Below are 9,041 nucleotides of genomic sequence, written 5' to 3' on the forward strand. Positions count from 1 at the left end.
AAAGTCAAAGGGAATAAAAGTTGACTCCAGGTGTTTGTAGTTAAGGGACAGGAGATGGAGATGCCATTTTCTCAGAAGGAGACAATGTGGGGGAGCACATTTTTATGGAAAGATTAGGAGTTCAGTTTTAGGCATGTATCTTTGAGGTGCCTTTAGGTACTCAAGTGAAGATATATGAATACAGTTGGACATAGAAGTCTACTTGAGAAAAGGTTCAGATAAAATATTTATATTCATGATTTGTCAAATTTGGTTGCTACCTAAAGCCATGAAAGTAGAAAATCAGAGATATTATATTATACAGTGAGTGTAGACAGGGAAGTCAAGCTTCACGAGGATCCAGCATTAAGAAGTTTTTTTTTTTTTTTCTTTTTGTTTCTAAAGTGAAAGAACCAGTAAAAGAGGCTGAGAAGGAGAGGCTAGTGAGATGGGAGGGACAGTTCTTAGACAGCACATGAAGTAAATGATTGGAGGAGAAAAGGGTCTAATGCTTCAAAGGGGACAAGTAAGAAAAGGGTGAAAACTGACCATTAAATTTTGCAGTTAACCTTGACAAAGTCAATGGAAACTTTGATAGAGTGGTGAAGGCAAACCCCAAGAAGAGTGGGTCAAGAAATGGTGGAAAGAGACCAATGATAGACAGAGTATGCACAGTTTTCAAAGACTTTGCTGTAATGAGGACCACGGTATTGGGCAATTGCTGAAGAAACTGGACAAGGCTCCCAGTTGGGGGAGATGACCACCTGGCTCTGTGATCACAGGAACAATCCAGCAGAGAGGAAAACCTATGATGCAGCAGACAGACATGGGTTGACTTGAACCACATCTGTATTAGTTAATTCTGCTGCTCCAACAAATGACCAAAAATTTTGTGGCTTTACACATCAATTTGTTATTTTACATTGTGGAGGTCAGAAATTCAAAATCAATGGGCTAAAATCAAAGGCCAGCAGGCCTGCATTCTTTTATAGAAGTTGTAGGGAGAAATCTATTTTATTGCCATTTCCAGCTCCTGGAGAACAGGTCTTGGGTTGTTGGAAGAGGGTTTTTGCTATGACTAGAGTGTTCTCTTGATAAAACTCTGTTAGCCTTTGCCCTGCATTGTTTGTACTCCAAGGCCAAACTTGCCTGTTACTCCAGGTATCTCTTGACTTCCTATTTTTGGATTTCAGCTCCCTATGATGAAAAGGACATCTTTTTTTGGTGATAGTTCTAGAAGGTCTTGTAGGTCTTCATAGAACTTTTCAACTTTAGCTTCTTTAGCATTTGTGGTTGGGGTATAGAATTCGATTACTGTGATGTTGAATGATGTCCCTTGGAAGTGAACCAAGATCATTCTGCCATTTTTGAGATTGTACCCAAGTACTGCATTTTGAAATGTTTAATTGACTATGAGGGCTTCTTCTTTTATTCTAAGGGCTTCTTGCCCACAGTAGTAGATATAATGGTCATCTGAATTAAATTTGCCCATTTCTGTCCATTTGAGTTCACTGATTCCTAAAATGTCTGTGTTTCCTCTTGCAATCTCCTGTTTGTCCGCATCCAGTTTATCTGGATTAGAGACCTAACATTCCAGGTTCCTATGCAATATCATTCTTTACAGCATCAGACTTTACTTTCACCAACAGATACCTCTACAACTGGGTGTTAATTCTGCTTTGGCGCAGCCTCTTCATTCTTTCTGGTGCTATTTCCCCCTCTTCCCTAGTAGCATATTGGACACCTACTGACCTGGGGAGTTCATCTTTCAGTGTCATATCTTTCTGGCCTTTTCATTCTGTTCATGGGGTTCTCACAGCAAGAATGCTAAAATGGTTTTCCATTGCCTTCTCTAGTGAATCACATTTTGTCGGAACTCTTCACAATGACTCGCCCATCTTGGGTGGCCCTGTATGGCATGACTCATAGTTTCATCAATTACAGAAGACTGTGATCCCATGTGATCATTTTGGTTAGTTTTCTGTGATTGTGGTTTTCATTCTGAGGGCCATAGGATTAAAATTCTTGCTCCTCTGTCTGTCATGTGATGGATTTTCAAGCTTCTTGATGGGAGGGACTGACTGTGGGGAAAACTGAGTCTTACTCTGGTAGGCAGGGTCATGCTCAGTAAATCTTTTATCCAATTTTCTGCTGATAGGTGGGGCTGTATTCCTTCCTTGTAGTAGGAAAGTCACTAGGCCATTCACATATGACCTAAATCAAATCCCTTATGATGATATAATGGAAGTGTTTAATAGATTCAAGGGATTAAATTGATACAGAGTGCCTGAACACTATGGATGAGGCTTGTGACACAGTACAGGAGGTGGTGACCAAACCATCCCAAAGAAAAAGAAATGCAAGAAGGCAAAATGGCTGTCTGAGGAGACCTTGCAAATAGCTGAAGAAAGAGGAGAAGGGAAAGGCAAAGGAGTAAGGGAAAGATATACCCAACTGAGCGTAGAGTTCCAAGGAATAGCGAGGAGTGATAAGAAAGCATTCTTAAGTGAACAATGCAAAGAAATAGACTAAAACAATAGAATGTGAAAGACTAAATGTTTCTTCAAGAAAATTAGAGATACCAAGGAAATTTTTCATGTAAAGATGAGGAAAATAAAGGAAATAAATGGTAAGGACCTTAAAAAAGCAGAGGAGATTAAAAAGAGGTGCAAGAATACACCAAAGAACTGTACAAAAAATGTCTTTATGACCTGGATAACCACAATAGTGTGGTCACTTACCTCTAGCCAGAATCCTGGAGTGTGAAGTCTAGTCAGCCTTAGGAAGCATCACTCTGAACAAAATTAGTGGACATGATGGAATTCCAGCTGAGCTATTTCAAATCCTAAAAGATGATGCTATTAAAGTGCTGCACTTAATATGCCAGCAAATTTGGAAAGCAAAGCAGTGGCCATAGGACTGGAAAAAGTCAGTTTTTATTCCAATCACAAAAAAAGGGCAATGCCAAAGTTTGTTCATATTACTGCAAATTGCACTCATTTCACATGCTAGCAACGTAATGCTCAAAATCCTTTAAGCTAGACTTTAGCAATATGTGAACCAATAACTTTTACAAGCTGCATTTAGAAAATGTGGAGAAAGCAAAGATCAAATTGCCAATATCTTTTGGGTCATAGAGAAAGCAAGGGAATTCCATAAAAACATCTACCTCTGCTTCTATGACTACTCAAAAGTCTTTGTGTGGATCACAACAAACTGTGGAAAATTCTTAAAGAGATGGTAATAACAGAAAACCTTACCTGCCTCCTGAGAAACCTGTATGCAAGTCAGGAAGCAACAATTAGAACCAGACATAGAACAATGAACTGGTTCAATTGGAAAAGGAGTATGCCAAGGCTGTATATCATCACCCTGCATATTTGACTTATATGTGGAGTACATCAAGCTAAGTGCAGGGTTGGATGAATCACAAGCTGGAATCAAGATCACTGGGAGAAGTATCAATAATCTCAGTTATGCAGATGACTCCACCTTTCTGGCAGAAAGCAAAGAGGAATTAACAGCCTCTTGATGAAGGTGGCAGAGGAGAGTGAAAAGCCTGGCTTAAATTTCAACATTCAAGAAAATAAGATCATTGCAATCAGTCACGTCATGCATGAGTGCATGCTAAGTCACTTTAGTCATGTCTGACTCTTTGCAACCCTATGGACTGTAGCCAGCCAGGCTCCATTGTCCATGGGATTCTCCGAGCAAGGATACTGGAGTGGATTACCATGCCTTCCTTCAGGGAATCTTTCTGACCCAGGTGTAGAGCTCATGCCACTTATATCTCATGCATTGGCAGGCAGGTTCTTTACCACTAGTGCCACCAGGAAGCCTGTCCAGTCCCATTATTTTATGGCAAATAGATGGGAGAAAAATGGAAACAGTGACAGACTTTATTTTCCTGGGCTCCAAAGTCACTGTGAACCATGACTGCATCTAGGAAATTAAGACACTTGTTCCTTGAAAAAAAATCTATGACAAACCTATACAATGTATTAAGAAGTAGAGACATCACTTTGCCCACCAAGGTCCATATAGTCAAAATTATGTTTTTTTCAGTAGTCATGTATGGATGTGAGAGTTGAACCATAAAGAAGGCTGAGTGCCACAGAATTGATGCTTTTGAACTGTGGTGCAGGAGAAGACTCTTAGTCCCTTCAACAGCAAGGAGAACAAACCAGTCAATCCTAAAAGAAAACAACCCTGATTATTCATTGGAAGGACTGATGCTGAAGCTCCAATATTTTGCCCCCTGATGCAAACAGCTGACTCATTGGAAAAAGACCCTGATGCTGGGAAAGACAGAGCAGGAGGAGAAGGGCATGACAGAGGATGAGCTGGTTTGATGGCATCGCTGACTCAGTGGACATGAGTTTGAGCAAACCCTGGGAGATAGTGAAGGACAGGGAGTCCTTGTGTGCTGTAGTCCATGGAGTGCGGAGTCAGATTCGACTATGTCACTGTACAACAAGAAAACACTTCATTTTTTGTCTTGGAGACTCTTCTGCCATCTTCAGAGACAGTGCATAGTGTCTTGGATTCTCTTATCTAATCCTCCTATATTCCTACCTTCTCTGCCACTACAACCCTCCCAGGTCCCATGTATAAGGACTCTGATTACAGCAGAGTGATCCAGGTAATCCAGGAACATTCCCCATCTCATGATTTTAATGACCTTTGGTAAATAGTTCCCTGGCCAGGTTCGAAACCTGTGCCCCCTGCAGTGGAAGCACTGGACCACCAGGGAAGTCCCAGGTTCAGAAAATTTTAGCCATACTTTCATTAGATACATTTTCTGCCCTTTCCTCCTCTCTTCTGATTCTGGAATCCCTATACTGTGAATGTTGCTGCTGCTAAGTCGCTTCAGTCATGTCTGACTCTGTGCGACTCCATAGACGGAAGCCCACGAGGCTCCCCCGTCCTGGGATTCTCCATGCAAGAACACTGGAGTGGGTTGCCATTTCCTTCTCCAATGCATGAAAGTGAAAAGTGAAAGTGAAGTCGCTCAGTCGTGTCTGACTCTTAGCGACTCCATGGACTACAGCCCACCAGGCCCTCTGTCCATGGGATTTTCCAGGCAAGAGTACTGGAGTGGGGTGCCATTGCCTTCTCCGACACTGTGAATGTTAGTATGTTCTATTCCTTAATTAAGGTAGCATTCTTTTTATGTTTCTAAATTCTGGTAAATTATATTGGTAAACTATCGGTATCTATCTCATAGCTGATTTTTTTCAGGTGTTTATTCTTATTGTTTCATTTGACACAATTTCCTCTCTCTTCTCATTTTGCTTAACTTCCTCTCTCCCTATGAAGTGAAAGTCGCTCAGTTGTGTCTGACTCCGTATAGTCCATGGAATTCTCCAGGCCAGAATACTGGAGTGGGTTGCTGTTCCATTCTCCAGGGGATCTTCCCAACCCAGGGATCAATCCAAGTCTCCCACATTGCAGGCAGATTCTTTACTAGCTGAGCCATCAGATTCTTTACAAGCATCCCTATGAGATTAGGTGAAAATTATCTGTCTTCGTCTGCAGGGATGTCCATGTGTGGATGGGTCCCTGTGCAGTCTCTGTACCCAGAGGATCTGGGGCAGAGCTAGAGCTGATGTTGGCAGGGTCATCCCTTCCCCGGAGCATGCTGGCAGCTGGCAGCTTGGTGGGAAAGGGAGAGAAAGGCTACACCAGAGCCAAGTGTGAACAGCAGTTTCTGTGCTCACTGGTTGTCCCGACCCTACTGGGCCTTGTGGGTCCCAAGGTGCTGGAGCAGAACTCTGATGGTTGGGTCCAAACTCATTCCACCCCTTATAAATGTACACTGCCCCTCCTTACCCATGCCCCCCTACACTGGCACTTTTACCCTACAGGGGAGCAGAGCTGGAGGAAGGTGTGCTGGAGCAGCCCCTGGGGCAGGTGGCCATGCATGTGCTACAACCCTGGCACACTGGTCAGGGCTCCAGACCTTGCTTCTCTGGCAACTCTCTAATGGCTGCCCTGCCCCATTCAGATGTGTGTGTGTTCCTCTGTGTGTGTGTGTGTTCACATTCGGGTACCTGAAAGAACAGATAAAAACACACTATTGGTAGATTTGTTCCTTACCACGACTTTCCTTCATTAGTTTTTTCATCATGCTCCTTGTCCTGGGGATCAGTGCAACAGGAAAGCTAAGGGGTTTCAATTCAATTCTGAGTCAGCATCTTGCCTGGACTGAGAATGTCTTTCTGATTCCAGTGAATTTTTGACTGTTTCTTAATGCCCTATGTCCCCCAAAGACACATACCAGTTCTACTCAGGGTTTTATTAATACAAGGTCTAGTCTATATCTCCACCCTTATTCCTTTGTCCCTGACCCATATATATATATATATATATATATATATATATATATATATATAGTCCCATATATATATGGGGCCAGGGACTATATATGTATCGTCACCCTGAAGCTGCAATAGCCACTCCAGGTGTTCTTCCATTCGAATTTAGAGGTAACTGGAACAGACTCCAGTCTCCAGGTATCCCCCAAGTTAGTTGGAACATCATACACAAGGTGTTCTGTGACCAGTCTGATTTGAGTGAGGCAACTGGGAACTGATCAAAACTGTACTGCTCCAGGAAGGAGGAGGATCAGTTCAGTTCAGTCGCTCAGTCATGTATGACCAAATGGACTGCAGCACACCAGACTTTCCTGTCTATCACCAACTCTTGGAGTTTAATCAAACTCATGTCCATTGAGTCAGTGATGCCATCCAACCATCTCATCCTTTGTCTCCCCGTCTCCTCGCACCTTCAATCTTTCCCAGCATCAGGATCTTTTCAAACAAGTCAGTTCTTTGCATCAGGTGGCCAGAGTACCATCAGATTTCCTTTAGGATGGACTGGTTGGAAATCCTTGCAGTCCAAGGGACTCTCAAGAGTCTTCTCCAACACCACAGTTCAAAAGCATCAATTCTTCAGCACTCAGCTTTATTTATACTCCAACTCTCACATCCATATATGACTACTGGAAAAACCATAGCTTTGACTAGATGGACCTTTGTAGGCAAAGTAATGTCTCTGCTTTTTAAAATGCTGCCTATGATGGTTATACCTTTTTTTCCAAGAAGTAAGCATCTTTTAATTGCATGGCTGCAGTCAACATCTGCAGTGACGTTGGAGCCCCCCAAAATGAAGTCTTTTACTGTTTCCATTGTTTCCCCATCTATTTGCCATGAAGTGATGGGACCAGATGCCATGATCTTAGTTTTCTGAATGCTGAGTTTTAAGTCAACATTTTCAGTCTTCTCTTTCACTCTCATCAAGAGGCTCTTTAGTTTTTCTTCCATTTCTGCCATAAGGGTAGTGTCATCTATGTATCTGAGGTTATTGATATTTCTCCCAGCAATCTTGGTTCCTGCTTGTGCTTCATCCAGCCTGGCATTTTGCATGATGTACTCTGCATAGAAGTTAAATAAATAGGGTGACAATATACAGCCTTGATGTACTGCTTTCCCGGTTTGGAACTAGTCTGCTGTTCCAAGTCCAGTTGTAACTGTTGCTTCTTGACCTGCATACAGATTTCTCAGGAGGCAGGTAAGGTGATCTTGCATTCCCATCTCTTTAAGGATTTTCCACACTTTGTTGTGATCTACACAGTCAAAGTCTTTGGCATAGTCAATGAAGCAGATGTTTTTCTGAAACTCTCCTACTTTTTCTATGATCCAATGGATGTTGGCAATTTGCTCTCTGGTTCATGTGCCTTTTCTAAATCCAGCCTGAACATCTGGAAGTTCACAGTTCATGTACTTTTGAAGCCTGGTTTGGAGAATTTTGAGTACCACTATGATAGCGTGTGAGATGAGTGCACTTGTGCAGTAGGTTGAACATTCTTTGGCATTGCCTTTCGTTGGGATTGGAATGAAAACTGACCTTTTCCAGTCCTGTGGCTACTGCTGAGTTTTCCAAATTTGCTGGCATATTGAGTGCAGCACTTTCACAGCATCATCTTTCAGGATTTGGAATAGCTCAACTGGAATTTCATCACTTCCACTAGCTTTGTTTGTAGTGATGCTTCCTAAGGCCCACTTGATTTCCCATTCCAGGATATATGGCTCTAGGTGAGTGGTCACACCTTCGTGATTATCTGGGTTGTGAAGATCTTTTTTGTATAATTCTTCTGTGTATTCTTGCTACCTCTTCTTAATATCCTCTGCTTCTGTTAGGTCCATACCATTTCTGTCCTTTATTGTGCCCATATTTGCATGAAATGTTCCCTTGGTTTCTCTAATTTTCTTGAAGAGATCTCTAGTCTTTCCTATTCAATTGTTTTCCTCTATTTCTTTGCATTGATCACTGAGGAAGGCTTTCTTATCTCTCCTTGCTATTCTTTGAAACTCCATTCAAATGGGTATATCTTTCCTTTTCTCCTTTGCCTTTCGCTTCTCTTATTTTCTCAGCTATTTTTAAGGCCTCCTCAGACAACCAATAAACTCGTTCCAAATCGGGAAAGCAGTACATCAAGGCTGTATATTGTCACCCTATTTATTTAACTTCTATGCAGAGTACATCATGCAAAATGCCAGGCTGGATGAAGCACAAGCAGGAACCAAGATTGCTGGGAGAAATATCAATAACCTCAGATACATAGATGACACTACCCTTATGGCAGAAATGGAAGAAAAACTAAAGAGCCTCTTGATGAGAGTGAAAGAGAAGACTGAAAATGTTGACTTAAAACTCAGCATTCAGAAAACTAAGATCATGGCATCTGGTCCCATCACTTCATGGCAAATAGATGGGGAAACAGTGAAAACAGTGACAGACTATATTTTTGGGCTCCAAAATCACTGTAGATGTTGACTGCAGCCATGAAATTAAAAGATGCTTACTCCTTGTAAGGAAAGTTATGACCAACCTAGACAGCATATTAAAAAGCAGAGACGTTACTTTGCCAACAAAAGTCCATCTCATCAAGGCTATGGTTTTTCCAGTAGTCATGTATGAATTTGAAAGTTGAGGTATAAAGAAATCTGAGCACTGAAGAATTGAAGTTTTTGAACTGTGGTGTTGGAGAAGACTCTTGA

Source organism: Bubalus kerabau, chromosome 13, assembly GCF_029407905.1.
Source record: "Bubalus kerabau isolate K-KA32 ecotype Philippines breed swamp buffalo chromosome 13, PCC_UOA_SB_1v2, whole genome shotgun sequence".
NCBI classification, from domain to species: Eukaryota; Metazoa; Chordata; class Mammalia; order Artiodactyla; family Bovidae; genus Bubalus; species Bubalus kerabau.